Consider the following 17,222-nt stretch of genomic DNA (forward strand, 5'->3'; position numbering starts at 1 on the left):
CATTTAATTTGCAACATGCAAGCTGCAATTTGCAACATGAGGTCATTTTCCCCTTGCTCATTTAGACATTTTTGCACATTTTCACTGAGGGAAAACAAACAGCATATTTGCATGAGCATGCGAGAGCCCTGTAGGATTCACAAATGTATCTGCAATTTGTGGGAATTCATCATTTGTGAAACTAGACATTAACACTATTTGCGTTAACAAGCAGCGCTCCAAATTACTGTTGTCAAAGGGCTCCTGGGTAGTTTTTTTTCGCTCTTCTTTGCTCTTGGTCTGTGGTAAAATTTGTCGACATGAAACCAGTATTCAGTGCGACTTATCAGTGATTTAAACAACTGCTTCATTAAAGATTTACACTGAAAGTAGATTTTAACGAGTAAATCCTTTCCTACACCTTTGCTTCACCCAGCCTCCAACCTGTTGTCCAGACAGATGATTTTCAGCCACCAGTAAATGATAAAGCATCAAGCCGAGTCCTGTGAGACGTCCATAGTACAGCCAGTTAAAGGACCTTAGAGAATCCAGATTTCAATATGTCAGGTGCAGTTGGTTTAAGCCTCCATACCCGAAGTCATAAAGCTACTGAGGAATACTGGACGTGCATGTGTTTGGAGTTGCTTGTGTAAATTGGATTCTTTTATCAGAGCTATAAGCAGACGAGCCAGGCTTTATTTTTTAACATACAAGCATCCCAGCGGGGCTTCACATCAGGGTTTGCCTTAGGAGAAACACTTCAAACAGATCTAATATAGTTTTCAGGTGGATTAAATGGATTACACATCACGCTACAGGAGCACGAGTGGGCACGGCAGACGGAGACCATCTTTGTGATGGAGGGAAGGGCACGCATGGCTGCTCTACGGGCTCCAGACAGACAAGAGACTGACAGGAGAAACGTGGAGATGGCAGACCAGAGGAAACTCCTCTCCGGTCTTGCCCGTGTACGTCAGCCGGGGGTCACTGGCACAGCGATCCTCAGATGTAAATGCGGCTTAGCACAATGGCAGACGGACGGATGTGCGCACCTCTCAGCGAAACCCGAGCACATCTCTTGCCTGTCAGACTGAGACCGAGGAGGTTAAGGGAGGTCAGAGTGGCAGAGCAGGAGTAGGCAGACAGCTTGTCAATGTTGTCGACAACCAGATGGATGAGCCAATACTTAAGGGAGCCACAGTTCTACTCTCCTGTTTATTAACACGTCGCACTCCCGCACTTGGACATGCCCCAAAATGCTTATACTGGTTAGTTCTTTTGCAACGAGTACATGTGAACAGCTCATTTGAACGTCCCCCGATGAGCGAATTTGAATTTCTATTTTCTCCATAATCTGTCCGCAAAGCTTCTCAGCTCCCAGTTCTATGTCAAAGCCACGGGGTCTATATGTGCTGTTTATTGAGCTCGGTTGGCTCAAACTGGCACATTCATTTGTCACTGCTGTGTGTCTTGGAACAGAATCTGATCCCAGAGTCAACATTAACATGGCTTTTCTAGGGCAGCAGCTTCATTATTGAGCCCCAGCAGGTTGAACCAAGACCATTACTGCTCTGGAGAAAGAGCCCTAACACGGAGAGGTGTTGGGGGGGTGGAAAGATGAGAGGTGCAAGGATATAGGATAAGCAGAGTGATGAAGTGGGGGAGAGGGAGACCGGGGAGTGTGAATGAGGGATGCTGGTGCGAGGACGGAAGGAGAAAAGAAGTGACCAAATAAATCACCAGCCAACAGATAATTGGACGAGCTGCACTCAAGGGACGGTCGCGGCACCATGAAAAGTGACACCGTGATTTGCAATTAACTCCAGGAGGAGGAATGGGGATTTAGCTCCCTTTGGATTAATTCCAGGAATGTGATACCTGACAAGATGGTCGCCATAATGAATCTGTTGGGCTGCAGGAATCATTATCATCATTTAACTTGTATGATGGCGCCTCTCTCTAGGGAGCAAATGTCTTGATCTGTGAAGCAGAAAACATATCAAATCGGACCTGGGGGTAGACCTGGGTAGCTAATGACCCAGAGCAATTAACATGTACGACCACGACAGGGCCGTACGCGGAGGCCGAGGAAATTTTTATGTTTGTTCGGTGAGCAGTTTTCACAGTTTACAGCTCTCAAAAGTGAGGCACTGTGCTCTCTCTCTCTCTCTCTCTCTCTCTCTCTCTGTGCATCTCTAGTATCGCAGAGAGAAAGTTAAGCGACCTCAAGGACAAGATGATTCAGCCGGGCTCTCTCCATATCCACATTTTGCGCTCAACTTCCAGTCACTTCTGAGCCAGAGGTCGTTCAACGAGGCCGTAATTACGCCGGAGACACGCTCGCTCGCCCACGCACATAGAAGTGTAATTTAAAGATAGGATCACGCCGATACAAGGTTTGTGTTCATTTATCTACGGAGGTAAGTGTATTTCCTAATAAGGAAGTTTTTCTGAGGGCATAAAACTTTCTTGCTTCACTTGACTGAGACGAAAAACTAATGAGGGGCTTTAAAGTGTTGAAGTCCTGCACTGGAATGAAATATCGAGGTCAACATCACTTTTATATTGTATTAAAGTTTTTCTTTTTCTCTAATTTTAGTCTATTTCTGGCTTTAAATGCAAAACCTACAGTTGGAAACAACAGGAATTATTCATAATTGATCAGTACAATGTCAAACATTTTTAGCATTTTCTCTAAAAAATTGTATTTTTTATCTTATGTGACCTTTATTTGTATCTTTATTGGATATTAATTGGATCAGATTGAAAACGGACTAGCCTTCAATCACTCTGATTAGGCACCTGTAGAAATGCTCTTATAATGAATGTTGTCACTGTCTGTGCTGTGCAAACTGGTTGACCTTTCCAGTTCACCTGCCTTTTTAATAAAGCACTAATTACTGTACGAGTCTCATTAGGATCCGAGAACTAACCAATAAAGAGGACTCAGCGAGGCTCACAGTTTGAAGAGTATGTATGAAAAGTCAGAGACAATGCCAGCAATACAGGAAGTTATCTGCAACAGAGACCTGTTTAAAGTGACCCAGGCCATTTCCATTTATATCTTTTGTTATTTCTAATCAATTAAAAACATTTAAACATTTGTCAGTTCACTTTAAACCATTTTCTTTTACTAAAACTTTCTTAATTTATGCGTCTTGGCTAAGTAGTTTGGCAACTCGGTAAACTCTAGAAGCATTGAAGTGTTAAGTTCCTACAACTTCCTGGAATTTTTTTTTTTTCCTCCCAAGTAAATATTCGAGGCTTTTTAACGTCTGTGACTAACAAAAATGGACAATGACAAAGTGCCACTTTCACTTAAAACATTCAGCACTTGAGTTTGAGCTTTTAGCACAAAGCAAATCAGCCTCGGTCTCATTCCAACAAAAGCAAGAAGCCGAACCAATCGACACTCCTGTCCCGTCTTCCATGCTAACAGCTTCCAATTATCAGGCGACTGGGGAATGAGACCGCTCTGATTTAGTTGCCATGTTGGGCAGTATTGATTGGACTGGAAAACTGTGTAAAATTGGAGAGAAGTGGGACGACCTTGTCTCTTGTACTCCTCTCCTGACTGACAAACAAAGCAGAGGCAGCTGTGGAGACGTAGCAACGGTCCCTGTTTGAGCTTTCAGATCGTCCAGTTGAAAAGTGTTTTTTTGAACGGCAAAGTGAAATGGCAGTTAATGTGTCTTTAGGTTCTGTAATGTGATGTAGCATCTTTAGCTTTGTGGCATATTTCCAGTTGCATATGGAGGCAGGGTATAATTTTGATCACTCAAAACTGGGCGTGTCTTGGCGAGCTAGAGTCTCTGACGCACGCCTTCGACCCATGTTATCCCTCAGCTAGCTACGATAACCTAAGAGCTAACAAAGTCCGGTGCAGTTATCTTGTTGGCCCAAACCTTGTTTGATTGGATATATATATGTACGTGTCAGCTGAACGTGAGCTGAAAGAGGTTCAACTTCTCACCTTGAAGCAGTGATGGAGAAGTGTACTCCAGGGTGTGTCGGTACGGTGTGACATCACCGCACCACTAAGGACGCTGGGTGAAACAGACTTTAAACTTTCAACCAGAGGGGGCAGATGAGAAGAGACAAAAAGAGGGGTTACATACTGAATGTAAATACTCAGAAATGCTATTTGATAAACTAAGTGATACAAAGAGACACGGGATAAGAACTTGTTTCACTATGTCAAAGTTGTTTCATATGGTCAGACATGTCTTTTCTCTGCTTTGTCTCCTTTGTTTGTGAGAGGGCTGTCAAAAAGGGCCATCAGAGAGTGTGAACACAGGGGCGGCGGGTGCCTCACACAGTGAATCTATCCCACAGTCTGTTTGTGTTCCACTGACACAGTGTAGTCTCTGGACTCTGTCGGCAGTCCTGTTCCTGTCAAGTCAAATAACAGCATTTCAAATGGGCTCCTCGCTCTGACACAGCGAGGCGGCTCAACGGGGGGCCAGAGAGGTTCAAAAAAAAAAAAAAAAAGAACTGGTTGGGAAATCTACAGAAGTCGAGCGTGTGCCTGCTGCAGAATGCAGAAGAAGCCCTACAAGTTCCACAAACACGTATTCATGCACACAAGCCCGGATAACCTAAGAAGTGCCCAATTTCCTTCTTGCTGGCATTTTCTTCCAAAATGTCAAATCATTCACCTGGAAACGAGTTACACCGACCTTCAGGGATCTTCTTTTCAGAATGTCAAACCAAACCATGGGTCTGTACAAAGCTTTGGATGAAGTACAATGTCCACTGGCGTCTCATAGTGAGGCCTGAGGGGAGGAAGCGAGACGTCCAGGTCTCAGACGACTCAGTCACGCTGCACTTATCAAATGTACATGTAATCTCAGGCTATGTTTTGTCTCTTTAAATAACCCGGTCATGTTTATCCTGTGGAAGTATTTCATGACCCCGTTTCCTGTGCAACTTGGAATAATTCTGTAACTCTGTATACTCCAGTGATTTCCTCTGCCGTCCCCCAAGGCGCCACAAAAAACAGGACAGTTGTCTTTTCTGAGGAAGGGGGGGGGGGGCAGACATCCACCAAATGCCATCAAACGAGACAGTGGTATTTACAACCATTATCTGGGCTCTGTCCCACGTTTACTTTTAAAAAGACAGTGTGGACAGAGTCTATAAATCGGAGGCAGCTGACCACATAAAAGAAAACTACAGTTTATAAGGCCTCGGGGCATTAAAAGAAACACAGGATGAACCCGATTTACACCTGAGGCAATAAACAGGGCTTCACTTGCAAAAGCGCAGGAACAAACTGAGAGCTGACACAGGATCCAATAACAATAACAGACAATGATTGTCACTGGGCTTAATAATATCGGCTCAGGATGGGATGCATAGCAGCCACCGCTCTCTCCCACAACCTCACAACCTCACCGCCTCAGCTCGGTGCTTTAGTTGCTCTCCAGGCGTGGAGAGGATGATTTGTACCTTCTTTTTTTTTTTTTTATTTGATCCACAATATCCAGGGTCGGGACCAGTGTTTATCTGTTGAGTGTGTACACAGTATTGAGCTTCGTGTCAAGCCATCTGTCTCAGAAGCAGCTCTAATTCAGCCTTGATTTCACACATGGCCTTTTTTTCTCACCGGGAATGTGAAGAGGGAAGCTGTTTCATACACAGTCTGTAGACTGCCTCGACCTTTTTTTTTGTTTGTTTTTTTTTCTCCTGTTGCATAGAAGACATTTTCTGAACCTTTAGAGAAAAACTTCTTCAGCAAAATGTTTTCTTAAATTAGTGATTATCAAGACTCTGGCAGAAAGGAAAGTCGGAGTTCTTGTGCTTTTTAAAATGGCATTCCTTTCACTGGAATGGAGAGGAATTAAATTCCTCGTCAATGCCCCATGGAGAGATATCTTTCATTGCAAAAATAAACGGAGGGTGAATGTGCCGTTTCATTTTTACTGGTGGCTTCGGGTTAATGAACTTGTGCTGGTCACAGAGGAGTAAATCTCTCAAATTCTTAGCAAAATGTGTCCCTGGGCTTTCCTTACACAGAATAATGATTAAGCTTGTAAGTACAGATGTATTAAGCACAGATGTATCTTCTTTGAGAGTATCTCAAACCTGACTGATGAATGGGATTTAAAGCGCACAATTCAAAGGTTTGTTTAGGGACATTTGCAAAGCATGAGTCAGTGATAATCATTTGCAGCCCTGAGGCTAAGTCGGAACTTTAGCATATCTTTCACGTTTGTAAAAAGGATGTTACAAAGCATATTTTCTTCATAGCAACAGTTATACCTCCAGGCTTCAGCTAATGGAAGGCAGACCTTAAAGACCCCCTCCGATTAAAATCAAGTTTTTAACCTTGTTAACATGTCCATATGGTTTTTTATATATGACACAATATCATGAGCAATATAAGCAGTCAGCGCCATGAGTATTTCCAGCTTGGAACTGCAGAGAACCAATGACATTCTCATGAAAACAGATTCAGACAGCCAGGGTTTCATGGCATATATAACATAAGGAACCAATCCCGTCAACTTGTGGGGACAGGGGGCGGGGCTAAATAATCCTGAAACTTTGTCAGTACAGAGTGAGAGTTTGCATGGGCACAACCACTAACACTGTGTCAGCCACTGCCAGTTACGAGCTAACAACAACATAAACGAATAAAAGATGCTAACTACGCTAACCGTTCTGGTACGTCTGCTAGTTGCCGATTTTGGTCACAACAGATGCTAAAACATGTGGCTGATGTTTCGTCTAATGCTGACCATCTTGATACGCACTGCTCTTTCACCGGTCAGCTCAGAGAGCAAGAGTTTGCATTAGCAGTGATTCATTATTGGCATTAAGCACAAGGTGCCTCCATCTGGCAATCATTCCTGTTTATCAGCTTCAGGCAGGTCTGTAATTAGGACAGCAATACCTGCAGGAGTACAGTTTGACTTTTATTGCCCATTCAAATAGAAGTCAGCTGCCAGCTGCTCATTGACTTGCACTTAAAAGTAGATGGATTAACGCTCGGCTACTTCTAATGCATTGCACACACTGTAGTGTAATCTGTGTGAAATCAACAAAACTAAGGTATATTCAATAGATAGTCTTGCCATGTTGAGGTTTTGGTCATTATTGGGAAAAAAAAAAAAGCTCAGTCAGATGTTCCCCCTCTGCCTTCTTTATCTGTCTAAATGATTTTAAGTTACTTTTCTATCTGCTGTAGCTTTTGTTTCCCGGAACAAGCAAACGGTCCTGTCAAAAGAAAAAAAAAGAGAGAGAGAGCAGTGTTTGACTTTGTAAGGTTGGATTTCGTCCCCTGAAATACCAAGCGCTCTTCCTGTTGGCTAATTGCTTGTTAGAGCTCCTGGCCCACAAGAAGAAAAAGTCACACAGGGCTACTTCAAAAAAAAAACAAAACACCACACAAGCAGCATCTGCAGCGGCACAGTGAGACATTAAGGCGGCCTGTCATGTCGGCGCCGTTTACAAGAACTTGTGACACCAGCCTGAGCTAAAGTTGCAGCACAAAAAATTAGAAAAGTAATCACTGTCTGGACTCATTCCTACTTTCTTTCTCCCTTTTTGTCCACATCACCAAACTCTCTTCAAACTGTTTGCCTTTCTCTTTGTGTGAATGTGTACGCTATAGGTAAGAGGGGAAGCTTGATTCAACCTTTTTCTTTCTTTTTTGTCTCCTGTTTTACAATCTCTCATCATAGAGGAATTAGGACTGCTGGCAATTACAGTAACCCCTCCCTGCCAAGGTCCAATGAGAGCAGACAGGCACAATGAATGTTTTATGGAGCCGATGATAAAGGCAGAGCTAGAGTTTGAAGTAGCTGGCTGGAATTATCTGGTGCTGAGGCTTAGAGTAATTAAGAGCAGGGAATGGCCGCTCGACATTATTGCTGGATGAGCGGCAAGACTGAGGAACACCTGAGGCTTTTGGAAGCAGAGCACATTCAAAGGGATCTCCAGAGATTTCTGAGGGTTGTACTACAACTGCTGCCGCTGCTGCTGTCGCAACGCAACTGCTGTTCAGATTTTCCACAGTGACTGATACGGGTCTATTATGCTGGTGTAAAATGGAGACAAACAATGCCGGGGTGAAAGGACTATCTGATATTGTAAAGTTGTACTGTCAAGGACGATGTAAAGTGAGCGCGACTGAAGGGAAAACATTGTTTTGTTATTCATATAATAACTTTACACAGTGTTTTGAGGGCTGACTGACTGAGATGTCACTCTTCTTTGCTATTCACAAACATATGAACAAATCCTAATTCAGTATCACCATGGCAACCTGTTTTGGTTAAAAGCAGGGGTACTTACCCCACCTGAAGAGTCATCTCCAGATTTTAGTGACATTAATCCTGCTGCAAGCCATATTCAGGCTACAGTGCAATTATTTATACAGTTATCTAATCTTGTGTTTCTGCTCTAACTGCTGATGGCACTCCTGTTGAAACAAACAGGTATATACAAGAGCTGTAATGATACAGCATTGCACAATATATCACAACACAAAAATGTGACAATATGCATCTTGAAGCTAAAACTTGGGCGCAGTATCAACTAAATCTGATGAGTTACAGCTTCCAAACAGTGCTGTTTATTTGCTAACAGGGTATAGTTCTATCCAGCTAGCTATTAATACTCTGAACTATCAGATGTCTCAACAACTGCCTGAAAATGCTGACAAGCTCTTAAAAAATGTCCTACTCCGGAAATCTAAACAGTTTAAACTGGTGCCGGTACCTGGTACCTCTACCTGTAAAAAGCCATAGGATCACATGACATGCTTATGGTTTTTACAGCCCATAACTTTACTGTTTTGTTTCAGTCTTACTGCTTTCATTTTGGGTTTAGGGTTAGGGTTTAGGGTTAGGGTCAGGGTAGGGCAGTAGGCAGCCATATGCTACCTGCTACCTGCCCAGCACCAAACAGCAAACAGACAAAGCTAGCAGCTAGCTAGCAAACATAGCAGAGCATTTAGCAGCTATAGAATCAGACATGAAGTTAAAAAAGACTAAAACAGAGCTTGTAAGAGGATGAATGCTGTACTTGCATTCATCAGGCAGCCAGAAACACAACTCTGTATGAATGCTAATGTTGCTCCACATGTGTTGGGTGTGTAAGCTAAATTGGCGACTGTTTGCTAAAAAGTTTAAAGGGTGAAAATGGGTCAATATTGTGTTTACAGCTCGTTTCTGCTGCCCCCAAGTGGCCAAACAGTCTGTTAATCCAGGATTAAAATAATGTGACTCCTGTTTTGCATATTGTGCCTGCCACCGCTGCCTTTACCAGGAATAATAATAACAAAATAATCTGTATTAACTTAGTTTCTGATACACAGACTGACAGTAAATCATAGCTCGATGCCGCACTAGAGTGAAACAAGTCTCTTTCATGTTGTCTGCGTGTCAAATCCCTCAAATGTGTTGCTGCATGAATCATGATTCACTTTCTGAATCACAGGAAATGTGGGTCCACACAGACTTCATACTTCAGGGAGATGCTGAACTGATTTCATAGAGTAGATTTTTATGAGCAATTACAGGGTCACTGAATCCATTTGTATGTTGATGAAATATGCTGACACAATGCTGTAAGTAGAGCTTACTCCATTGATCCCGAGTCTTTTGTTATAAATGCAATTACTCTGGTTTGTTTCGTCCAACTCTCTCTGCTAGATAATGACCTTAAGGAGGAATCTCCCTCCTCTCCATCCTTTCCAATCAATGCCACTTCGTGCCGCGGTTTGGTGGCACTTCATATTGTAAAGCTCTGCAATCACTCAGCATCTGATAAGGAGCACCGCTGAAGTGAACACCAGCCATTTGTAGCTGAAGATTCAGTATCAGCACATGGAAATCTGTGCGGGAAACACGGACGTTTAAGCTTATAAAACCATATTTAGATAAATGCATGAGTCAAATACATCCTCATCCAGTCTCCTTTTCACTGGCACAACCTTCATCCTCACATACGCACACACACACACTTGTACACGACATGTTCACTGTTATGTAAAAGCCCCTTCACAGAATCCCTTTTTATCTCTTCCACCAAATTTCCACACATTAGCCGAACCCATTCTTCGGTCCCTGCTCAATTAGACCTTCTCTTCAACGCCCAGCCGACACTGCATGGACTTCCTGGCTCATCCGTACGGAGGGAAGAAGAAAAACAAACATTTTAATTGCGTAAAAAAATAAAAAAATAAAAAATAAATAAGTGTGTAATGATAGGAAAAGAAAGCGATTAGAGCAGGAGCTCAGTGCAAATATAGGAGCCTTCTGCGGTTGAAAGCGTGATAATTAGACATTCCTTTCTGTGTGTGCCAGCTACACAGATTCACTAATGTGCACTGTGCAGCCGCTCTACAACCGAGGAGCTTATGTCCATGGAATGAGGCACCCCACCAGCTAAATTTAACTTTAGCAACGTCGCCTCTATAACACGGTTACCACCTCTGCCAGAAACACAGCTTTAGCAAGTAGGTAGCAGCATTGGCACGAGTCTCCTCCTCTCTCTGTCCTCCATGTGAGTGTGACCAGGTAAAGAGTCATTCATTTTGTTGTATGTACGTGTGTGTGTGTGTGTGTGTGTGTGTGTGTGCGCACCTGTCCATGTCACGTTTTCACCACAGGGGGCAACAAGCATCACTTTTAGATGCTTCATCTGCAAGAATTTGTGATCTTGTGAAAATACTATCGACTCATTCAGATACTCTATGAACCAACCCCCCCACCCCACCCCACCCCCCAGCATGTAATTTTACTCCCATCTGCATTAACCAACATGCCAATAGGCAATATTCCTGCATAATTGCTGGCCACACAGAACATACAAATCGATGCATGCCATGATCTGCTATCACACTCGCGCACATTGACCCCCCCCCCCGTGAACATTATGCACACAGTATAATATCTGCATCTCTAATGTAATATCAATAGTTAGGGGAAGGAGGTGTAAAAGAAACAAAGCCACGCCTCTGACCTTGGCAAACCTCAGTGGGCTGGCAGAAATAGAACCCCCCCCTGCTGTGGAGTAACTGTTCAGTCACGGTGCATCCAAACCTCATCCATCAACATCAGGATGTCAAACAGGACGATGACGGGAAATGAGCAGCAACAAGTCGCAAGACACTTCTGGAAACTTGCACCGAAAAAAAAATAGCAGGGCCAGGACAGGTGGAACCACATTATTCATATACAAAATATGGCGATTTTTATAAAGAGCCCACTTGTATCAGCTCTCTTTAAGGTCTTGATGTTTTCTCTCGATGTAAAAAAGGCATTAAAGCGCTCTCACAAATGTGCCTAAGCCCTTGTAATAACATGAAGGACATTTAGCCAAAGTAAATTAAAAATACGTGTTAAAAGACATGATCAGTACAGTGAAATAACCACTGTTAAAGTTGTTAGCACGTTGCCATATTAAAATAAAATGGACTGTGTTCTCAGCTGCACTTGATAATCACATTTTCTGCAATAAAACAGGATCAAAATGTGATTATTCAATACAAATATGACTCCAGAGCGTCTTCTGCTCGCTAAATGGAACTATTAACCGTTAGTCCGAAGTGGTTCTTCCATCTCTGGCTGTGGTTTAAGAGGTTGTGTTGATTGTGTAGGGTGATTTATGAAACCTGAAGGTTTTTTTTTGAGGCCGTGCAAATTGTGTTTTCTGTGGGAACATAATAGGTTTTCAAAAATCTTTATCTACAGGCAAACAAATGGTTCTTCTGTAACGCCTTTGGTTCAAGTGTTGGGAGCAGGTGAAGGACCCAGTCATGATGAAGTGCCCACCAAAGAAAAATGCACATTTCCAAGAAAAAGCACAAAAAGTGTAAATTGTTTGTTACAGGTTATCTTTTTTGGATCAGCTGTAAGTGTTCACCTGCTCCCCTGCAGCGCTATTTCAATAAACTGAAACTTTCTAATGGATTCCAGACAGTAGCAAAATGCAAAACCCCCTCCCCCCTCCTCCTCCTCTTTTTGGCAACACACCAGATCAAATTCCAAGCTGGAGCTCTGCCTGAATGTGCAAGAACAAAAACCAGCATCGACCTACACACACCTGTGGGAACACACCGTCACAATAACAGCCACAAAAGGCGACATTAGACTCTCCTCAAAACAAAACCAATTACTGCCAGCGACTTAATCAAGGTCGAGCCACAGCTCTCATTCACACACTGCCACAACAACATATGTCAAATGACTACAAGTCTCTGCGCAGATGTTGGTGCCACAGGTGAACTCCATTTGCAGTATTTATTCAGGACCCCAGCAGCTAATAATCACAACCTAAATACACTGTGTTATCATGAAGTGAAGTCCTCACAGACTTCTTTCTCCCAGTGCAGAAATAACAGCAAGAATCTTTTTTTTTTTTTTTTCATATTTAGAAGCAGCGTTTGAGCCTCAGTTTTTTCGTTTTTAGTTTGACCAGAAAAACAAACCACTGAAATGATCCAAAACTAGAAGCTGTATCCAGTTATCAGTTCCCCTGCACTGATTTATCCTGCCAAGTGAAAGGAGGAACAGACATCTGCGTTTTTTTGTTTGTTTTTTGTTTTTTGGCTCCGGTTTCCATCCGAATCTGAATAAACTGTTATAACTATAACCGTAAACCTGATTGTAAGAAAACGGGAGAAATAGCCTCCAACTGTGTCGTAAAAGCTCGATAAAACAGCAGCTTTACCTCTGGATATCGACTCCTCCGGTGGATTTGTGCGCAACAAAACCACTGCACGTCATCCAAAAAGCGAGATTCGGGAGAGAGAGAAAGAGAGAGAGAGATCCACTCTGTGCGTAAAAAACATCTCAACTATAACAGCCACACCAGTCCGACACAAACCTGCCGTCTCAAGTCTGATCCGCTTCTTCCGTTGCGCTTTTACGCACGTACACGAGCTCGTGGCAGCGGAGCGACATCACCTCTCATTCTTAAAGAGGTTTGTAGAGCTCAGTGTTTAGCCTATATGATTACAACGCTTTGTTGTCGTTTTGTTGACATGAACACACAGGAATCACACTGCAGCATTGAACGTGTATATTTCTCTTTCTTTCTCTCTCTCTCTCTATCTCTCTCTCTCTCTCTCTCTCTCTCTCTCTCTCTCTCTCTCTCTCTCTCTCTCCCTCCCTCTCTCTGCATTGTCTGCAACCTCCTGTGCTGAAATCGAGCGAGGTTGATCGAATTGAGGAGACAAGAGAGGAAACTGCCTCTGGGCAAATATAGACTCACACAGATCTGCGTCTCTGCCGCCAAAATGCACCATTAGACGTGAAAGAGGAGGGGTGGGTGGGGGGTTCAACACAGATCAGGACGTTTGATTCTGTAGTGTTTCGCTTTCTGGTGTTAGACACTGAGAAACTCAACCAGCTGTTATATGAGGGCAAGAATGTACCGATGAGGAGGACGCGTTTATCCAATGCGCATCGGAGTGGCACGAGGGCAAAAAAATGACCAATAAACCCTTTCGCATTTATCTCGCATTTAAAAAACCAAACACAGTTATTTAAACGACGCTTAAATGCAGAGAAGGGAGGGTTAACCAGCGCTTATTGCACCGGATATATGACAAGACAGCGCGCAGCCTCCTGGGTGAATGGATGTATTCGGCTGAAAAATGAAGACAGCAATATATTCTATTTCATACTGAGAGAAAATCAGCTGCGGTTCGCTCAGGACAAAGTACATGAAATAAAGTTCGGTCCTCCTCCCTCTGCGTCTACGATGCGCCATATGGCACAAGCAGCTGTGGATCAAGCGTAAAACATTTCGTTGTCCTTGTGCTCATCATTCAACGCTTCCCCCTCCGGTAGATATTGGCAGCCCCGTTTTCTACACGATATACCAAGCATCTTTTTCTTTTTTTTTTTTTTTTACTGCAGTCACCCAGGAATTAGTTTTTTTTTTTGTGTAAAAAAAAAAAAAAAGTTAGATACTTTTCTTTTTTTAAATCAGCAAATAAAAAAAGAGAAAAAAAAAGAAAAAGATGTTTTGGCTTTTTACGCACTGGAGGATCATAACAGGTGTGGAGCAACAATTATAGAGGGAGAGTCCCGTATATGAGGAGTCTCAAGTTCGATCCCTGGCAGCAACCAGCACCGAGACATCTCAATGAAAAGCTGCGGTGAACGAGCGCTCTACATCTCCCGGCCAGAGAGCTCCAGGTAAAACCTGCTGCAGAAATATCGACTCTTTTCTTCTTCTTTTTTTTTTTGGGTTTATCAGAGGAAACAGCGAAAACATTTCATATGTTCATGAGATTCATGTGTGCGCGCACTTACCTGCTTTCATGCTGTCATGCTGGTGGCGTCTCTTGGTCCGCTTCATCGCACCGTGGCTGCATGTCTGAGGACATGCTTCTGGAGACAGGCTTTGGAGACGGAGAGCGCATCGGCTGAGCGAGGGAAAAGTGGGGAGGTAGTGGAGTGGGGGGGGGGGGGGGGGGGGGGGGGGGGGGGGGGTGAGAGAGAGAGAGAGAGAGAAAGAGAGCAATAAGAAGTAGGCTGGCACTTCTTTCTTTGACGATAATGACAGTCGTTATTTGCCTTTTTAGATTTGGGGAAACCAGCTCCAGCGTTTACCGCCACAAGTGCAGCAACACGTGATTTTAAAATAAAATAAAATAAAGATATAATCCGTCAATACACCAATTAAACCTCACACCGACAGGATCAGACATCTAGCAGCAGTCTTCAAAGAAAATCGGTTCATTTAGCTTGTTAGGATTTGGTTCAGGCGCACAGTTTCAAATTTATTTCACGTGTTGGACTCAAGTTGGATCATTCATTTTCTTTCACTTGTTAGTAGAGAAAGTCATTTTTTATTTTTTATGTTTTGCCCGCGTAATTTGTGTGTTTCCATTCGGGGGGAGGGGGGGGGCTGGTGCGGCAGGAATTTGCGCAGTTTTACGCAGACTTTTCCGGTTTCAGCACCGAGGAGAGCGCAAATCTGAAGAGGAAGGGGTGCTGCTGGTGGTTTGGGGAGGGGGGGGGGGTTGTTTGCAGAACTCACCTCTGAGAGATCGGATTTGAAAAAGGCAACACTTTCATACACCGTGTGAGAAGAGACGACCCCCTCAGTGTAACGCCACACACCCTCTCCTGTCACCCACAGCTCACCGCAAACACGCCGAACCGAAGTCTGCAAATTCAATATTCATTCTTTTATAATCCTATTTCCAGTCAAACATGGAGAGAGGGAGGGGGAGGGGGTGGGGGTCCATCCGCTAGTGGGAGGGAGACAAATCAGTTTCTGAATATCTTGGAGCAAGACAGAATAAATCACCAAACAGTTACAGTCAATTTCATACGTTTGCTCGACTCTGACTCTAAATGGAAAGTAGACAAAAGCAGAATTTAAAATTTTTATGTATCACATCTTCAGATTTAGTTCCTTTACATGAACTCGGTCCTTTGCCAGCAGCCTGTTGATTATCTGAACGCACAGCCAAGAAGACCTGCTCTTTGTCACGTTGTGTATACAGCACATTGTATGGCCTGAGCTGCTCTCCCTCCTCGTCCTCCTCTCTCTGAACAGCAGAGTGACTCCCTCTTTATCATGACTGACTCGCACTTATTGAGATTTACCCGCTCCAGTCTTGTTCGAAAGGTGTATTCCTGTCTGATTTATTACGACGCTGCATTTTTGAATTGGGCAGCTGGTATTAAAGGCTTAGTGTGATTTGACATTATTTGGTATTTATTTCTGAAAGCTGCCACAGAGCAAAGATTGTTAGGGGGGAATAAAGAGAGGATGGGGATGTTTTACTGACATCTACTGGGGAAGTTAATCTCAGAAGACCTGCTCTCTCTCCCTGTGTGTGTGTGTGTGTGTGTGTGTGTGTGTGTGTGTGGTGTGTGTGTGTGTGTGTGTCTTAACAGGTCATCAGCAAACAGGAAGCAGCCAGTTTCATACCCCTAAACCAATCAGCCCTCTTCCTCCAGGTCCAACTCACCGCCCTGATGGACAGCTAACACCAACTTTATTTTAATGAATATACCTCCATAATAATAATAAAAAAAAAACAGTTATTTCTGCCTCTTCCTCCTCAACTTCACAGTGCTATCACTCCAGATCTCATCGCATCACCGTTAAGATTTTGGTGTCTTTTCAAATCCGGAGAAAGAAACCATTAGGCAGAGTTTGAATGGTGCCATCCTGAACCTTAACTGTCAATTAGAATGTATCAAGTGCCACTTGTTTGGGTTTTGGCAACCACATACATATATAAATATATATACTGTACTTGAATTATTTAACAATGTGGCTCATGTAGGGACTGAGGAGCATAAATTGCTGCGCTGGAACGTGGAGAGGTTGCATATAAAGCAGCGAGGCTCTGTGAAGAGGAAAAGAAGAAGCAAAATAAGACACAGAAGAGAAGCTGTTCTCATGTGGTGACAGATGCCAGACAGTTGTGCATGTTTTAACTTTGGAGAGAATAATGTATTAATGGCTCGTGTAAACCCTCCAGATAGGGCGATATGTTATTAGCGGCACAATAACACTTGTCTGTTCTCATTACTAAATCCCATCTGATGGCCGGAGCTTATAAACATGTTGGGTGACAGTCAAAACACCCACCGCATGCTATAGTTATTCCTATTCACAATGCATCTGAAACACATGAGTCATAGTATATGCACGCATGAAGCTCATTGCTCATATGTGTGTGTGTGTGTGTGTGTGTGTGTCACTGTAAATGGCCCATGGCGGATCATGTGCTGCATATGCACCTGTATCATGCTGATGAACAGGAGAGCCTCAAAGGCTGGCTTGAGTGCACCGCAATTAGTTGAGGTAAATCGCAGTTTTTAATGGATTCACTGTTACCAAAGTGAGAGAGGCACAGTGCACCGGCCTGTTAATGGCAGATACATCAAAGTGCGTGTATGAAATTGAGCGTTAATGTGTTTGTCTTCTCTGAGAGCTGTCAAGGTTGTGGTGTGCTCTTCTGTCACCTGTTGCAGCTGAAATCTATTTGTGTTTTTATCCCTGGCCTTATCTTACGGAGGAAAAAAAGCTCGTCTCACCTGTTGCTGTGTATGAGGTCATCGCTGAGTCATTTGTATATACCTGCTAGACAAAGTTGTTGTGTGTCCTGCTCCTGTCTGACATCTGGTTTTTGCACATCTAGGTCCAATGCATGTGTTAGAACAACGTTTAAAAACACAAAGTTTGCTTTAATGCAGACATTCATTTTACTGTATATCATTTTTCTTGAAAGAATAAGATTTAAAAATGTATTA

The 17,222-nt window shown here is 43.2% G+C and overlaps 1 protein-coding gene across 1 annotated transcript in view; it reads right to left on the reverse strand.

Moving 5' to 3' along the window:
* The window catches only part of chrm2 (cholinergic receptor muscarinic 2), a 69,277-nt gene extending 54,979 nt beyond the window's left edge, over positions 1 to 14,298 (reverse strand). Inside the window, exon 1 of the mRNA XM_022749257.1 lies at positions 14,256 to 14,298. The gene's annotated coding sequence lies outside the window, so the exon portion shown is untranslated. The remainder of the gene's footprint in view (positions 1 to 14,255) is intronic.
* Positions 14,299 to 17,222: the final 2,924 nt, after the last annotated feature.

The sequence above is a fragment of the Seriola dumerili genome, unplaced genomic scaffold, assembly GCF_002260705.1.
Source record: "Seriola dumerili isolate Sdu_G_001 unplaced genomic scaffold, Sdu_1.0 BDQW01000138.1, whole genome shotgun sequence".
Classification (NCBI taxonomy): Eukaryota; Metazoa; Chordata; class Actinopteri; order Carangiformes; family Carangidae; genus Seriola; species Seriola dumerili.